This window comes from Ornithorhynchus anatinus, chromosome 9 (assembly GCF_004115215.2).
Source record: "Ornithorhynchus anatinus isolate Pmale09 chromosome 9, mOrnAna1.pri.v4, whole genome shotgun sequence".
NCBI classification, from domain to species: Eukaryota; Metazoa; Chordata; class Mammalia; order Monotremata; family Ornithorhynchidae; genus Ornithorhynchus; species Ornithorhynchus anatinus.
In genome coordinates, this window is record NC_041736.1 from 56,088,656 (window position 1) to 56,106,274 (window position 17,619).

Here is a 17,619-nt window from a genome sequence, read left to right on the forward strand (position 1 = left end):
TATGTCGAGCACTGGATAGACCGCAGATAATCAGATCAGGTAGAATCCTTATCCTCCTTGGGGCTCATAATCTAAGAGGGAGGGAGAACAATTTCATATCCCCATTTACAGATGAGGGAAGAGATGCTCAGAGAGGTCGTGAGTTGCTCCAGGACATGCAGCAGACCAGTGGCAGAAGTGAGACAAGCATCAGGTCTCCTGAATCCCATAGCAACAATCGGGCTTCCACTCGGTCGTGTCTTCTTTAAGTTAGAGGGACCCGTTCTAGAAGTAAGTTGTCTTGCTTTTAATTCTGTCGCACCACTCTCTGCTTACAACCCAGCGTCTGGTTGGTTTTCTCTGCTTCACCTGTAATTCGGGTGGCATGGCCTGGTGGAAAGAGCATGGGCTTGAAAGTTAGAGGATCTGCGTTCTAGTTCCGGCTCTGATTCTTACCCAAAGTCACAGAACAGGTAAGTCACTTACCTGCTGTGTGCTTCCATCTCCTTATCTGCCAAATGGGGATTCAGTACCTGCTCTTCCTCCCATTTAGACCTTGAGCCCCATGTGGGACAGGGACTAGGTCCAACGTGATTATCTTATATTTAACCCAGTGCTCAGTACAGTACTTAACAAATAACCCAATTATTAGTATCGTTATTTAAAAACTCAGATTTTTTTCTCTTCTGACTACCGAGATCCCCTTGCTGATCATTTTGCTGCCATCGGTTTTCCATTTAGTAGACATTTTGTCTTTTGATTTCGCTTCCTGTACCTATTTCACATTTATCTTTGCTTGAATAGGGCTTTTCATGACACCAGGCACAGGTAGGATTTGAGCTCATTCGTGACCTGATTTGAGGCCAGAGGACTATTTTTGGATGTGTGGACAGAGTGGAGTTCAGTATCCTGATGGGAGGTGCGAGGTGGAGGCTGGGAAGGGACAGAAGAAGAGGACACCCTGTTTTTAGAGGGAGAGGAGGGACTTTGAAATTTGGCCTTTGATTTTGAACGGTGACAGTCTCTGGGATCATTTTAAGGTGGAGAGAAGGCCCAGTTTTTTTTCATTTTTCCCAGGACAGACTTCAGTGAGCGTATGGAAAGGACTTTTTCCAAGACCGGGGATTACAGTGAATTAGCAGGCAGAGATGAAAGGAGAACCACCGATATCGGGAAATCAGATCGGCGTGCGTTCTTTAAGCTGGCCCCACCTCTGTAGTCCAAAAATCTTTGCCTCTGTTACCGCGTCTATCTCCCGTTGCTACTGTTCCCTATTTGGGAGATGATCCGACTCCAAGGTTTCACCTACCAGGATTCTGTTCTGCTCTGGCTTCCAACGTAAGTGGTTGGATCCCCTTGTTTCCGTCCTTGACATCCACACTGCATCAAAAAACAGAGGATTCCCGTCCCCTCTTTTCATCCTGCGTTAGTTGCTCTGGAGCAATGGAAAAGATCTAGGATAAGGGGAAGTGAACGTTTTCAAATGGAATCCATCCTTCTTCTCTTGTGAGAGATAACTTAGAATCTAACGATGGCAGCAGTTTAGACTCCACCACTGTGGTGGTGACATCAAATGCTTATTTCGTTCCAGGATGGATGGCGAACAAGTTCCCGCTAGGGAAAGAGATCTGCCAGGAAAGGAGATGTTTTAAATCGAGAGCGACAGACCGGTTTAAGGGCGAAAGCGGTCTATTATTGCTGCGTTATTGGATTCTAAACAGAATTTCCAGCTTATAAAGTTCACACCAATTTACTTTTCTGATTATGGTGGTTCTCATTTCTGGTCGTGCGTGTTAATTCAGTGTAATCTACGATCTTGGAAGCGTTCCTCCCCATGCGCCCAAATCCAAGTCATTACTGGGAATAATTAAAAAGTCAGGCTGTATCCCTACTGCTAACCTCTCTCCACCTTGAAATAATCTCATCCCCCGTCACTGCGAGTTTCTGGCCTGTCAGGAAATTTTTAGCCATGTTGCCAGCTTGCTGCCTATTGTGTGTGTCTGCTCCTCACGCACTGCCTTCCCATGTAGAAATGTTTTCTGAAAATATAAGCACGCTATAAAATATGCGTGCCGTTCCTCTCCACAATCCTCTCTGGTGCCAAGCCGTTACGATTGGTTCCATTGAGTTGCGGAGGAACATTTGACTAGTCCTTTGGCTAGAAACGTTCCCTCTCAAAGCATCGTGTCTCCTCTTGGTCCAAGCCCTGACCGGGAGTGTATCGGGGACAAGTTTCCAGTCGGCGCTCAGCGTGATTTCCGTCTCTCCATCCACGGGACTCCTGCTTCTCCACAACTTCCTACTTGTGTCTCTGGCTCCAACGATGGTTTGTCCAGCCCAGAATCTCTACACGGGTATCCTAAAGGGCAGCGGTGTGACACTTGGTATGGGTTTTTTTTTATGGAATAAAGGAGGGAATTTAATTGTACAGGAAATTTAATTAGATTTAAGCTAATTAAATTCATTTTTTTTATATTAACATGTTCACAAATATTATTGCATCTCGTTAGATTTCATTCTTTTCGCCTTACTGAACAATATGCAGTGGTAGTTTCAGATTACAATAAGTTCATTATGAAGATAAGGTGGAATTAGTGTAAGAAGCTCAGCTGGTTGAAGGGGTCTGTACTTTAATTACTGCAGAGGGTGTGCATATTAATTACAACACAAGTGATATTTACTGTACCTCAGGAACATATGACAGGGTAAAGATACTGACAGCACCAGCTAATAAACACGGTATGATAATGAGGAGAAAAGACCGTAAAAATAGAAGGAAATAAAATTATTCATAAAGTATATTGATCCCAAAGTAAAGACATTAAGCTCTGATGAAGGGCAACAAAAGGGAAGCAGCTCACTTTATCAAATAAATAACCAAAGTAGAGAAATGTTAGTAGGGAGACAGATTGTCATTACAGCGGTCACGTGACCGTACTCTGGAGAGCGCCCAGAGGCAGTAAAACGGGCGATTTTTAATAAATCAGCAGAAAGCTGCCCTGTCACCCGCCGGGGACGGGGGTCACGGAGACTCGGGCTGGTTCGGAGGGGGAGAGACGCAGAACGTGGCACGGTGTAGGCAGTGAGTGGCGTTAGCCTGACAGAAGCGGATGGCGAGGTGGCCCAGCCACCACGATGGATCAAGGGTTGGCGAGAACAAGGCCTTCGTCCTGCTTCCGTTCCCCCTCTTTCTAAATCGCTTTGTCCGTCTGCCTCTGTCGTTACACTGGAAGCTCACTGTGGGCAGGGAGCGTGTGCCTTGCTCCCATTGCGCTCTCTGGAGAGCTCAGTACGGTGCTTAGCACTCGGGCGCGCTACAGAAACCACCGATGGACAGACCGATTGAAATGCCTACTGGCCTGCCGCTGCCCCATTGTTAACCTTGCTTCGGTCCTCAGCCCTACCATTTCTTTTGGAAGCCCAAGCTACCGAGAGCCATTGTGGCCTAATGGAAAGAGCACAGAACTGGGAATTCAGAATAATCTTCATATTCATTTGATCCGGCCCTCCAATGCCGGCATTGGCACTTGTCAGCTGGGCGAGTCACCTAACGTCTCTGTGCTTCTTTCCTCATCTGTAAAATGGAGACTCAGTGGCCATTCTCCCTCCTTCTTAGATGGTGAGTCCCAATCGGGGCGGGGACTATGTCTGATCTGATTGTATCGTATCTACCCCAGCACTTAGCACAGTGTTTGTCATATAGTAAGTCTTAACAAATACAAGAATTATGAGTATGATTATTATTTGCTTCAGAGATCTGGAGTGAGAAGGGTGAGTCAATTCCAAGTCACTCTCCATTTTCAGGAGCACTGACCCTTTCGTGAAACCGTTCGGAAACTCTGTAGGGGAAGCTGGAGTCTCTCCTAAGTTGTCCGTACTGGGTCACGTTGGGCCTCTGAAAGAGAGTGGTCCTAATCCTGCTCTTTGGTTTACCCACCATTACGGCAGTTTGGAATCAGGGATGGTGGTGGAAGGGAGATTAATTTCTATCCAGAGAACTGGCTCATGTGAGCAAAATACTGTTTTCCAGGGATGAAATGCAAAGACACTAACACTGTCCTAAACAGCATTTGGGTCTTTTGTGTTTCATCCTTGGAAAAGTCCAAGTGTATAGAAAAGAAAAGTAAGTTAGGCCCCAAGAAATAGTTAGAGGTCTAGAAGTATTGGGCGATTCTTACAGATACATTTCAAATTCAGACGCAAAAAAAATGTCATTTTATCCAGTCCAGGATGCTGGGCATGGCCAGCTGTTAAGTTTTCAATTGGCAAAGCCTCAAAGATTCCTTTCATAGGGACACCACTGACTCGTAGTTTGGTTTGGCTCCCATGGAGTCTTCAGCTTCTTTCTATTCCACCATCTGCAAAATGGGGTTGCATCTGTATAATACTTCCAGGGCTCAAAATGGGTGGTGGTGTGAAATTACATTATTAATTAGACAATTATATGGCCTAGGGTGAGCAATGATTTGTTTCAGATGTAAGTTCCTTGAGGGTAGGGAGTTGCGGTCTTCTGTTGTCCCTCTCCCAGGTAGTTAGTGCAGGTGTGTTTTTTTTTAATGGCATTTGTTAAGCACTTACTATGTGACACTGTATTAAACTCGGGGTAATAATAATATTCGTATTTGTTAAGCGCTTACTATGTGCAGAGCACTGTTCTAAGCGCTGGGGGAGATACAGGGTAATCAGGTCGTCCCACGTGAGGCTCACAGTTAATCCCCACTTTACAGATGAGGGAACTGAGGCACAGAGAAGTTAGGTGACTTGCCCACAGTCACACAGCTGACAAGTGGCGGAGCTGGGAGTCGAACCCATGACCTCTGACTCCGAAGCCCAGGCTCTTTCCACTGAGCCACGCTGCTTCCCTGGGGGTAGATACAAGATAGGTAGGACACAGCCCATGTTCCACAGCGGGCTCACAATCTTAGTCCCCACTTTACAGAGGAGATAACTGAGCTACAGAGAAGCTAAGTGATTTGCCCAAGATCACACAGCAGACAGGTAACGGAACTGGGATTAGAACCCAGCCCCTTCTGAATCCCAGCTCCGTGCCCTATCCGCTAGACAACGCTGCTTCTCCAGCAGCTGTTTTCCATCCTGCTTCACAGGGCTCCTTGCCATGCTGAATTGTACTTTCCAAATACATAGTACAGTTCTCTGCACACTGTAAGCGCTCAATAAATACGATCGATTGAATGAATGAATACTGCCCAGCCCTCAGGCGCTAAGTAAATTCAGTAGATGGATTGATGGTGAGGAGAAAAGGCAACCGATTTCATGAAGTTGCCCTCGGTGTGAATGTCCCGGGGAAAAGGTGGAATTTAAGTGGTGGGCGTGGGTTTGGACACCTGGATGGCAAATTGTCCTTGGAGGGCCGGTTAGAGGAATGAGACCTTGTATTGCTGGGCAGTGTGTGGCATTCTTTCCCAGGCCTGGCACTGAAGTGCCTCTTGGGAAACATCACCTTTATTTACAAATATTTGCAATGAGAGAATGACTATCACTCCTAGGGTCAGAACTAACTACTTCTGTAGTTTCTGCCATGCCAAAGAAAATTACATTGTTTACCGAAAAGAATTTCAAGAGATGAGAGGAAGGAAGGAAAACCCATATTTTAGCCATCATTCAAAAAGATAATGAAGGTGACATTCAGAGTTACAGATCTTCTTGCTCACGCAGCAGGAAAAGCACCCGGAAGAATGCATGAAGATTGAACCTATAGAAATGTCTCACTGAACGTAACACTCAGGCTGTTATTTAAGTGCTTACTATGTTCCAACCACTGAGTTGAGTGCTGTGTTGTTTCCACAGTAATCAAATCCAGCGCGGTCCCTCTTCAAAATGGGGCCCACAGTATAAGCTGCAGGAAGAGCAAGTACCTTATACCCATTTTGCAGATGACAAACTGAGGCCCAGAGTGACTTGCATGAGATCCCCAGCCAGCCGGTGGCAGAGTTGGGATTGGAACCCGGATCTCCAGATTACAAGTCTTGTGCTCTTTCATCATGTCAAGTCAAACCCTGATATCTGAAATCCTGGAAAATTCCAGAAATGCAAACGAGCTCAACTAAAAGGTTTACTTCCTTCAAGTCATTTTTTTCCAGCAACTTTGGAAAGTTGGGCCATTAGATTTTCTTTTCAGATTTGGCTTTAGTTGTTCTATTTTGGATAATTTAGCATTTAGCCTTCAAGGGGACATTTGATAATTTGGCAACTTGATTTCAGATGAAATCCTCTGGGGTAAGTATATGGGAATTCAGTGGAAAAAGCAAATCATAGTGGGTTTTCAATCAGATATCTCAAGGGTGAGAAGCAGCGTGGCTCAGTGGAAAGAGCCCGGGCTTGGGAGTCAGAGGTCATGGGTTCGAATGCCGGCATTGCCACTTGTCAGCTGTGTGACTGTGGGCAAGTTGCTTCACTTCTCTGTGCCTCAGTGGCCTCATCTGTAAAATGGGGATGAAGACTGTGAGCCTCACGTGGGACAACCTGATTACCCTGTATCTACCCCAGCGCTTAGAACAGTGCTCTGCACATAGTAAGCGCTTAACAAAAATGCCAACATTATTATCATCGTCATTTATTATTATCAAGGAATCGCTGCGGACAGATCAGCTTAGAGTTTACCTCTGTTCGGTGTCGGTTCCTACCGGCGTCGCTGGAGTCTAGAAAAATTAACCGTCGCCTCTTGCTCCCATCCAGAGACGACGCTCTCCTTCAGCGGTTAAATGGAAAGGAGAGAAGTAGTGTCGGGAGATCGATCACTTGTGTTGCAATCCGGGATGTGAAGTTGTCTGCAGCTTTACCGGTTGAGAAGTTCAGACAGTTTTATGATAAATATAAGCAGCTTAAGCGGGTTCTCAGCTATCAAGCTGTTGATGTATGTTTTTCATCCAAAACATCCTGACATTTAGAACGACTGAGTGATCTAGGTGGATATCACCTTTGTCCCTCCTTACTCCTGAGGAAATACCGGGACACCTTGAACTCGATCTCCTTAGAGTGAGTCTAGACCGTTTATCGGCATCGGAGAATCAGGACCTCTGCTAAAATAACAGGCAAACATTTTTTTGAATCACCCTGAGTAGACCTCTCTTTTTCTATTAGTGAGTTGTAGGTTTCTGGCACTGATTTACTTTGTCAGAATTTGTAATATTTCCTCCTCCTGTCACTCCCATTTATGTCAATGCAGGGGATTTTGCCTGCCCTCACGGTGTTACTTTTGACCTTCGTCTCCTTAGTTTTTGTTTTTCCCACTCTCTGCTCCCTGTTTCATTTACCCTCCTTTGTTATAATTATTTGTCGTCATCTGATTCTTTTTACGGGAGGGGTCTTTCAAGGCAAACTTTTCTCCTGCTTATTCCTAGTGCCTGTATTTGCAGCTCTCTCCTTTTCCATCTGGTTTAATATCCATTTGTATCTCTCCTTTCCACGTCTTTCCTTTCTTAGACGCTTATATTTCCTTCCCCTGGCAGATGTCCAAAAATTCCCCTGGAAAATCCTGCGGGCCCGGGTTCCCCCCACTCAAAGAGAAAGGGATAACTAGTCTCGTTGGGGAACGTGGAATGGGTTTTGATTTGGGATGCAGGAGATGGTGATGGTGTTTTCTCTCTCTTAAATGGGGAGCTCATCCTTGCAGCTCCACGTATTTATTCTAAGAAGAATTGGGAGATGACGGATGTATGCAAATACTAAAATAGACCAGGCTTCTTTAGTCTTCGTGTGTGTTTGCATGAGGCAAACTTTAGGATGAAAGTGCCAGAGGAAAAATATGTTCAATCTCTTGAATATTCAGTATTAGGATTTCATATCATCTGGTTAAAACAAGAATTATTTTTACATTTACATTTGGAAACAAGGATATGGACACTCCACCACATGCTATTTGTTGACGTGAAATATAGACATTTGGGAAAAATAAGTAACTTCGAAATATCTGGTATCTGCCTGAACCTAGCCTGTTTTTTCTTAGCAGTTGATTATGGCTACAGAAGTACTTCATTCCAACCAAAATGAGAGTGATCCTCACAAACCTTGGACCCGGTGCCCATACTAAGTGAAAAGCTACCAGAGAATTTAATCTTCCGACCACCACATATACCTGATTTGAAAACCGCAGAAAAGGAGGGTTTCAGGGGTGGGAGGGGAAGGGGGGAGGGTTGATTTTGTTTTGTAAGTTATCTTGTATGTGTTTTGGGAGCCCAGGCCAAATCTGGGAACTGTAAATTTCAGCTGTCAGCAAATTTTTATGGTTTAGTAATTAGACCCAGAGAGTAAACATCTCATGGAAATCTAAGTGTCCGACTGAAGAACCCAGAGGTATCATAAGGTTCTAACTATGAATTAGAGCGGACCTCCCCACATAAAGTTATACTTAACGATTCCATCTTTAATATATGGTTTTGAAGTGCCAAAACTCTTCGGATCCCTTCTAAACTCAACTATTATCCACCCAATTCCTCCATTACAAGGATTTCCACTACACGTTTTGCTTAGAAAACTGTTAGCACGTTAAACAACACTCTGATGATGCAGGATTGCGAATGAGCTGTGCTAGGGCAGAAGAGTCGTGAACACGAATAGGAGTGTGAGTTCTTCCCGATGGAGGGTTCATCGAGAATATAACCACCTGTGTTTTCATGATTCTGCTGTTTATTAAGCATTCCCTTGGCTAAGCGCCGAGTTAGCTACAAGAGAACCAGGTCGGACACAGTCCTTACATGTCTACCAGCTCTGTTATATTATACTCTCCCAAGAGGTTAGGACAGAGCTCTGCACACAGTAGGTGTTCAATAGATACAATTGATTGATCTGTCCCACACAGTCGAAGAAGGGACAACAGGAATCTCATCCACGTTTTTAGAGATGAGGAACCTGAGGCCCAGAGAGATTCAAGTGACTCAACCAAAGTCACACAGCAGGCCAGTGGCGGAGCACGTACTAGAACCCAGGGTTTCCGACTCCCAGCCCTGTGCCGTTTCCGCACTTTTCATCGCTGCAAAGTAGAAACCCGATTAGAGCTTTCCTTATAGTACCGTCTTGAAAAGCGCGTTAAGCTGCTTATGGCGATGAGACCATTAAAGGTTCCTTAAAGATGAATGGTAGTCACCACGAAATAGAAAATGAGGCATTCAGATGTGAACCCTTGAGCCTGTTTAAATGGGCTGTGCCGCACTCTAAGTTTCCAGGCACCTTTCTTTCTCTGACGTGCCGAGGAGTGACTGTGTGAAACCCTGGTTTGATTTAGTTTCCTTTACATTACGTGACTGGGGGAGGGGGGAGGAATTCAACAGTCTGCCATTCCTAAATTCGTCTGGAGGGCTACTTTTAAAGTTACCTTTTCAGAAACAACCCCGTCCCCTGTTGCAATTAGTCATTACCTACTGTTGCCTCCACTGCGCCGGCAGACTCCGACTGCAATCTGTTGCGCTGTGACAGAACAATTCCTTCCGCCCCCAGATTCATTCCAGAATGAAGCCGGAAAGAAAAGGAGGGAAGGGGGAGAGGCGGGGGAAACAAAGGCCAAGACCCAGTACCCCGACCGATGAAGTAGACCAGACCGAGAGAAGGGACAATCCTTTCTTAAGGTGCTTAATGAACTGTCGTTCGGCAGCAATCAGTGGTATTTATTGAGGGCTTCTGCTGTGCAGAGTACTGTACTGAGTGCTTGGCACCTCAAGAGAACAGGGGAGAGGCCACTGAGGAGAATTCTAGGCTGTACATTTTTACCTGCCACATCTATAGTGAATAATTCCAATGTTTGAATTAGATAACGTTTTAATTAGAAGAGCATATTTGCTGTCTTACCTATACCATAAAATCGAGGGAAACACTGTGATTTACACACACACGCCGATGCCAACCCATTTTAAATAATCTTAGAAAGTTTCAAACTGCATTAGTTTTTCTGAGAAAGAAATGATAGTTTTGTTGCAATCAACGTAACCATCAGGACTTTTGTGTACCAAAATATGTGCTTCATAGCACTTCACAATGTATGCAGTTTGTACGTACACATATATACACTTTATATATATTTGGAGGGATATATATATACATATATATGTATATATGTTGAGATCTTGCCTCACTTAAAACCACACTGCATAGCTGATTGTAAGACTTGCCATTTCATGATAGTCTATTTTTGCAACAGAGCAGGGGCTATTTGTGACTTTTGCAGTTTTCTTGAAATGTTTTACTTTTTTCCAAGGAAAGAAAAAAACTAGTCATTATTTAACAAGAACACTAGTCATCATCATATTGTTCAGAGCAACACTGAATTGAGCAGCGTTTCTTTATGGTAAGATAAATGTCTGCAAGACCCATTTTCCCGATTAGCTTTTGGGACTCCCTCTGCCTGATTCAGTGAGACCTCCCTCAGTCAAAAAGAAGAAAACAACTGACATTTGGAAGTCCCTTGAGTCTGGAACCTTACAGAGACAAACAAGCAGAGCTTGATTCCTAAATTGCCTTGTGAGGTGTACACTTTTATGTCAAGAACTGGAAAACAGCAGCTACTCAATATAGGGGAAGAATTAAGTTGCTATTGTGTAGAATGCTGATGTTTCATATGAATTGTGTACATTGGCCCACCAGCCGTTCGCCCCTCTCAACTTCCTGAGTTAGGGAGTTTAAAAATTGGTGAAACACCGTCAGTCAGTCATTCGGCGTTCTCGATTTCCTGAGATAACAAATTCCTCTTCTTCTGCCACGGCTCCTGTTTCTGTTTAGGAATACCTAGAATGGAGCCGGATGATTGATTATCCAAGAATTGGCCCGTCTTTCCGCATTATGAAATCAGTGGCCAGGTAGTCGATGAAAAGGTTTCGCTCCTGAATGTTTGTAGACTCAAGGATTGGATGGGAAACCCGTAAATCCTTGTTAGATTGTAACATCGCAATAATAATGATGGTATTTAAGTGCTTTCTATGTGCTAAGCACTGGAATAGATATAAAGTAATCAGGTTGTCCCACCTGGGGCTCACAGTCTTAATCCCCATTTTACAGATGAGGTCACTGAGGCTCAGAGAAGTTAGGTGGCTTGCCCAAGGTCACACAGCAGACAAGTGGTGGAGGTGGAATTGGAACCCAGGTCCTTCTGACTCCCAAGCCAGTGCTCTTTCCACTAAGCCACACTACTCCTTTGATGCTCTGCACATAGTAAGCACTCAATAAATACTATTGAATGAATAAATGAATGAATCTGTTAGGGTGTAAAGGGGGCGGGGGGGCAGGGGGGCGGGGGGGCAGTCAGTGTAGCAAGGATGAGGGGCCTGGGAAGAATAGATGCCTGGGAAGGAGTTGTGGTGGCTGGGAAGGGAAGAGGGAGTGAGCAAGAGGGGGGCTGCAAGTCTCCCTTACATTGGGAAGGGTGGTGGGTGTCAAGTAAACCAATAAATGGAAATGCTGAGGACCCTAGGGACATTTTTGAGCAGATGCCCGGATGAAAAGCCAGGCTCCTAGCATCCTTGGCAATTTTCTGCCTGGCTAGTGATCTATTAGGGCTCCCTGCTAGTGCAACCCAAGACTTTCTCAAATAGTGTGCTGTCACCAACCCCGTAAAAGCATGGGAACCCCCTAAAGGCACAAGAAGCATTCAGGGTTCAGACAGCTAGAGGACCGGCTGGGAAAGTTGAATACTTCCTCACTGCGTTCACGAGTCACTCCAAATTTTCAGGTTCCACACACTCACGGGTTACTCTGGCATTCTCTGTGGTAATAAACAGATTGCCGGTATTTACCTGGGTAAGGGTTTCAGAAACAACTGTCGTGGAGCAACATACTTTATCCCCTCTCCACACTCTCGTGGACTGTAAGTCGCTGTGGGCAGAGAATGGCTGTCAATTGTTATATGGAACTCTCCCAAGCGCTCAGTACAGTGTTCTGCACACAAATGCTCAATAAATATGATTGACTGACTGACAATCCTTGGGGGTTTCTGACCACACAGAGACGCTGCTTTACTTCCTTAGTTTGCTCTTAGTGTCCACATGGAGTTTAGCCTACGGACACTCGGCACTCCGGGCCAATACCGATGTGTGCTTTAAGGTTTGACAGAGCCCGACTATCCTAATGGTTCTGGGACTTTTCTCCCCTTTCTAGCTCCCTTCTTTTTGCCCAGATCCTCCAGGGACTCTGCTCGTCCCTGCTGATGTCATCAGTTGAACATCTCGTGCATGAAGAGCGTTCATCTTGGAAGGGGTCCTGAAGAGTGAGCACATTTCCTGCTCTAGACACTTCTGGGCCTTTCTCTCTTTCCTGTGTGAGGGGGCGGTGTGCTGGACGATCACTCCCTTTCCCCTCCCCGCCGCCGTCCTCCCCGCTGGGTCTGTGGGGATTCTATGCTTAGTACAAAGCTCTGGAAGTGAAGGACTGTGAGGAAGAGAGAAGCCACCCCAGACTGACAGGCCAGTGAGATCCCAGACTGACAGCCCACCTTCCCCAGAAACCCGGCCTGAACTGTATGGGAACAGAGTAAAATGGGATGGTGGGAAGAGGGGGTGCCATCCAGCTCCCTCCCACATACCTGGCAGACCAACACTCTCCCCATCCTCAGAGACCTACTGAAGTCATCCATCTCTTCCAAGAAGCCTTCCCTGCTAATCCCTCATTTCTACCCCACCCTATTTTCCCTGTCTACTACCTTACCTTTGTATTTAGTTCCACCCCCTTAAGCATATGAGGTGCTCTCAAGGAGCTTACATTCTAGTTGGGAGAGACAGACACTCTGTTGCTTCCCTTACCTGTAATTATTTTATAATGTCTGTCTCTCCCAACTAGAATGTAAGCTCCTTGAGAGCAGGGATTGTATCTACTTTGTTGTACTCTTGTAGGAGTGACTACTTGGATATGCCCAGAGCAAGAACCTAATCAATAATCACAATCAGTGCCATCAATGCCATTTGATAAATTGATTGGAGAGGGTGATGGTACACCCCCATTTTGAGTCTATTTTATAAACTCATTGTAGTCAAGGAATGTGCCTACCAACTCTGTTGTAACCTCGCCAGCGCTCAGTACAGTGCTCTGCAGCACGATTTAGCAGATATATCCCGGGGCTGGGAGTCAGAAAGTCATGGGTTCCAATCCCGGCTCCGCCATTCGTCTGCCGTGTGACCTTGTGCAAGTCTCTTCACTTCTCTGTACCTGTTACCTCATCTGTAAAATGGAGAATGAGACTGTGAGCCCCACATGCGACAGGGACTGTGTCCAACTCGATTTGCTTGTATCCACCCCAGTGCTTAGTACAGTGCTCGGCATATAGTAAGCACTTAACAAATACCTTCATTATTACTAAGCACTCAGCAAATACTGTTGATGATGAGGATGTCGCCAGGGCCCCCTCCTGTTTACTGAAAAAGCTTCATTCATTCAGTTGTATGTATTGAGCACTTAGTGTGTGCAGAGCACTGTACTAGATGCTTGGGAGAGTACAATATAACAATAAGGAGACAAGTTCCCTGCCCACAGAGAGCTTACCGATCATCCCGTGATTTCTCAAGGGTGAAAAGAAATCTGGAGGAAGCAGGGCTAGCCTTCATGGGATGAGAAAGAGGATGGAGTGGAGGGCCAGAGGGCAAGTCTCAGGTCTCCCTCTGGCCTGGCCATCGCAAAGCTTTTCACGGTAGCATCAGTGGCCTCAAGCTCGCTGGAAGGGACCCAGTGTCATCACTGAGACCATGAAAGCGTTTTACTCCGACTTCTCAAAATGTCTCCAATCCCGGATAGCCGACTTGGCATCTGTTTTACAAATGAGTAGACAGAGGCAGGGGACAAGATATTTCTCCCAGGCAACAAGGGAAGGGTATAGGATGTGAACAGTCTATTGGCTTCTCACATAAGCAAGAATGTTGGTTCGCGCCCCTGCTTCCTCATGTAAACGACCGTCAGCCGCCGCGATGCCGGGATCCTGCCAGGAGTGGCCCATGGCCTCTTGTTAAGAGTATTAGAACAGTACTTGGCCCATAGTACGCGCTTAACAAATACCATCATTACTGTTATGGTTGCAGTGGGAGTCAGGAGAGTTGGATCCCTGGTTATCAGCTCGGCCACTGACCCCTTAACCTCTCTGTGCCTCAGTTTCCTCTCTAAAATGGGATTGAGATAACTGCTCACACTTCATTTAAACTATGAGTCTTTTGTGGGACCGGGACTGATGATCCCCAGACCTCAGCGCGGTGCTTCGACATCGAGTAAATAGCTTGATTGGGTATCTTACTGGAATGCTCCAGCAAACAGTGCCCGTTCTATGTTTCTTTTTCTTTGAGCGTTAGCAGCTTTGTTATTCAGAGAAAGGTAGGCCTGTTGAGGACTGTCAATTTCCACGTCTAACATTTTGAAGAAAACACCGATACCTGTAATTACTGCCATCAAAATCCAGAAATATTTCTTGAGCCTGGGCACAATCGCACTGAAACATTTAAATAGCATTAGCCGCTTCTTGTAACCCCACTTCATTGTACATGGAAGCTGAAGCTTTATCAAATTATTTGGATTTCATTAGGTCTGAATAAATAGCCAGGAACACACAGAAACTAATTCAAACAGATTCCTTTGTTCTGCTAAATGACTACATTTGCCTCTAGCTCCCTAGTATCTGAGGTTCTATAAAAGGAAAATGCTTTCCCTCCTAGTGTGGTTTTTTTTCAGCATTTAAAAACACATTTGCAATATATTGCAATTGCCCGAGAAGTGACATAAATACATTTAGTGATTAATATTTATTTGATCAACCACGAGTGCGACAACATGACTCCTAATTTGAAGGCACACAAGCTCCCTTTGCAGCACCCGAGTGCTTTCAGAGCCTTTCATTCTCTGTGTCACCGGCTGATCTCGGAGAGAGAACCTGTCAGATATACTTTTCACTCCTCTTCCTTGAGCCGAACTGCCGTAATAGAGAGGAGCACGTTTAGCCCGGTTCCTGGGTATGCCACCTCGCCGCTTTCAACACGAGGAGTGCCTGGGCAGAACCCCACGGCCCCGGGCCTCTGTGCAAGTCCTGTAGAGGTGTAATTCGAGATCTTCGAAACCCGTACGGGCAACGAACTTAACGCGCCGGAGAGCGCGGCTCCTACCTAGATTTCTTTTTCGCAGAAACGACTCGGAGGGTACGGAGGAGACCGTTGCAGCAGACCTCTCCTAATGTTAAATAAAGATGCCGTTCTTTTTTTCCTCTTATTATTCCTATTGTTTTATTTCCGTCCCCCTTGCTAGTGGCTGCTTTGTGGCTCTTCAGCTGTGATTAGATGGGCGGGTAAACAGCTTCCTCTAGAGCTGACGCCAGCTGGTTGGAGAGACTGGCAAACCCTCAACTCTCCCTTTGCCCACCACCTTACTGCCCGATGCTTGCTTCCGTGCATGGTCCAGGAGGGTGACTCTGCTCCTTACCCCGGTGTCTGCTCGTACTTCACGTTAGCCCTAACCCGAGGACTTGCCTTTCAACCTCCCTTCGAACGCCAGGGTCATCCGCTTCTAATGCTGGAAACCCTGTGATAATCCGTTCCATGCATTCAAATGAAAATATGACTTCTTGGCAGTGAATAGCATTATAATGTAAAATCCCATATGCTGTTATACAGTATGTTGCAATCTGTTTTACTGCTGCCTCTATTCTAACGAGTGAATACTGCCAATAAAGCAATTGAAGATAACACTAATTGCTTATTTCTGTGATCCATAATTTTTATGGCTGCCTTATAGCTCTTTAGTCAAATAGATGCTTTTTGGCCTTTAAGATCTAGAACTCTGGAGAGGATTTTCTAGCTTGGTGAATAGTGGAGAGCAGGAAAATAATTGAAAAGTGTTAAAGAAAATAGAAGTCTTAAATCAGCTATAACAGGTCATAACACTGGGATTCATCAATATTTTGTGGGCTTTTTTTTTTCTTTAACTCTAACTAAATTAGGTTTTCGTGGATCTTTGACTTTTCTCATCTCCAGTGCGGTGGCATTAAGTAAGGGTGGAAGTTGCTCCCAGGCCTATCTGAGGCAAATTCTCTCTTCCTCAAGATGCAGATGAATGATCTGGTGTGTCAGGGATTCAGTATTTTCAGGTCTTGGATGTAGGCTCAAAGGCGTAAACGTACACCTGCACCCCACAGTGGCTGATTTCAGCAGGAAAAACGGGCCGTGGGAGACTTTCTAACCGAGAAGTCAACCACAGAGGGAAATTATCAACAGTCTGTATGCTTGAGCCTCTGCCCTATTGGCTAGAAATGATCAAGCTTGATACCTCTCATGGATTATAGAGGGTTTGGAGTCTTTCTGTGGAGACTTGGTAGCTCTCTTAGTTCTCCAGATAGCTGTCCCTATTTGGAAATACCCCTTTAACCTTTGAGGTTGGGCCCGGAGCTCTTTAGGAATCTGTAATTCCGATGGCCTTTTGCATCCAGCTGCCCCCGTGGCTCTTCCTTGATCGAGCTCCCCAGGTAGCTTAGCTTTGAGCTCCTGATATGCTCAGCTAACAAAACACTGCCAATCTGCCACCATCTTTAAAAAGAGCAGCAGTGCCACCATCTTTTGGAGTGCCTATGTGGCAACGACTTACTTCGCTTACCATCTGATGTAGGCCTGAGTCGATGAGGCCCAATAGTTAGGAAGAGATCTCCGGGTTTAAAATGTGAACACACTTATCATTTTCAACTTCAACCACTGTGTCCTACACATTTGATCATTTCACATCGCCCCTTAGACCGTAAGCTCATTGCGGGCAGGGAATGTGTCTGTTTATTGTATTCTTCTAAGAGCTCAGTACAGTGCTTGCACAGAGGAAGCGCTCAACAAATATGATTGAATGAATGAACTTGGCAAGCATTCATTCATTCAATAGTATTTATTGAGCGCTTACTATGTGCAGAGCACTGTACTAAGCGCTTGGGATGAACAAGTCGGCAACAGATAGAGACAGTCCCTGCCGTTTGACGGGCTTACAGTCTAATCAATGGGCCATGTGTTCAAATGGCTTATTAGTAGTAGTAGTAAAGTAAGAACTTAGAGGTGCAGATACTGAATCAGAGAAGGTGAATGTGCTTTCCCAAATCACACAGCATCTCAATTATGGGACCAGACTCTGACCTCTTACTCATTTTTCTTCTCTATTCTCTTCCAAGGTCCAAGCCCTTGGATCTCATTCCATCAGCCTTTATGAACCCAAGTGGAAGCTGGACCTGGCAAATCCAAAATTGTCCTAGCTCAGGAAGACTTTTGACGAGATCAGCCCTCATTCATTCATTCATTCATTCAATAGTATTTATTGAGCGCTTACTATGTGGAGAACGCTGTTCTAAGCACTTGGATTGTACAGTTCTTCTTGGGCGTATGTGGGTGGGAAGTGTTGGGGAGAGAAATTGGATGGAGTCAGATAAAAAAATGAAAGGTCCTCAAGAGACCCACTAAAAATTGTGCTAGGGCTGTGGGTGCAGACTCCCAGAGGGTTGGGCTGAGCTGAGGAGGAGGGAACAAAGGGAGGAGAGTTAGGGAAGAGGGTAAAGAGCAAAGAGAATAGTAATTGCAGAAAGTCATTTGCTTCAAAATTCAAAGCCAAACAGTGACAAATAGTCACACAGCAAAAATACTGACCTGGAATAAAAAGGGGGAAAAATCCCCCACAGAATATACTCATAATGTTCATACGGGTTTTACA

The 17,619-nt window shown here is 45.3% G+C and overlaps 1 long non-coding RNA gene across 1 annotated transcript; it reads right to left on the reverse strand.

Moving 5' to 3' along the window:
• Positions 1–265: 265 nt before the first annotated feature.
• On the reverse strand, positions 266–6,760 carry LOC120638590. Its single transcript, XR_005660316.1, has 2 exons — positions 6,601–6,760; positions 266–369 (listed from the first exon to the last, which is right to left on the reverse strand). It is a non-coding gene; the product is annotated as an uncharacterized LOC120638590 (long non-coding RNA).
• Positions 6,761–17,619: the final 10,859 nt, after the last annotated feature.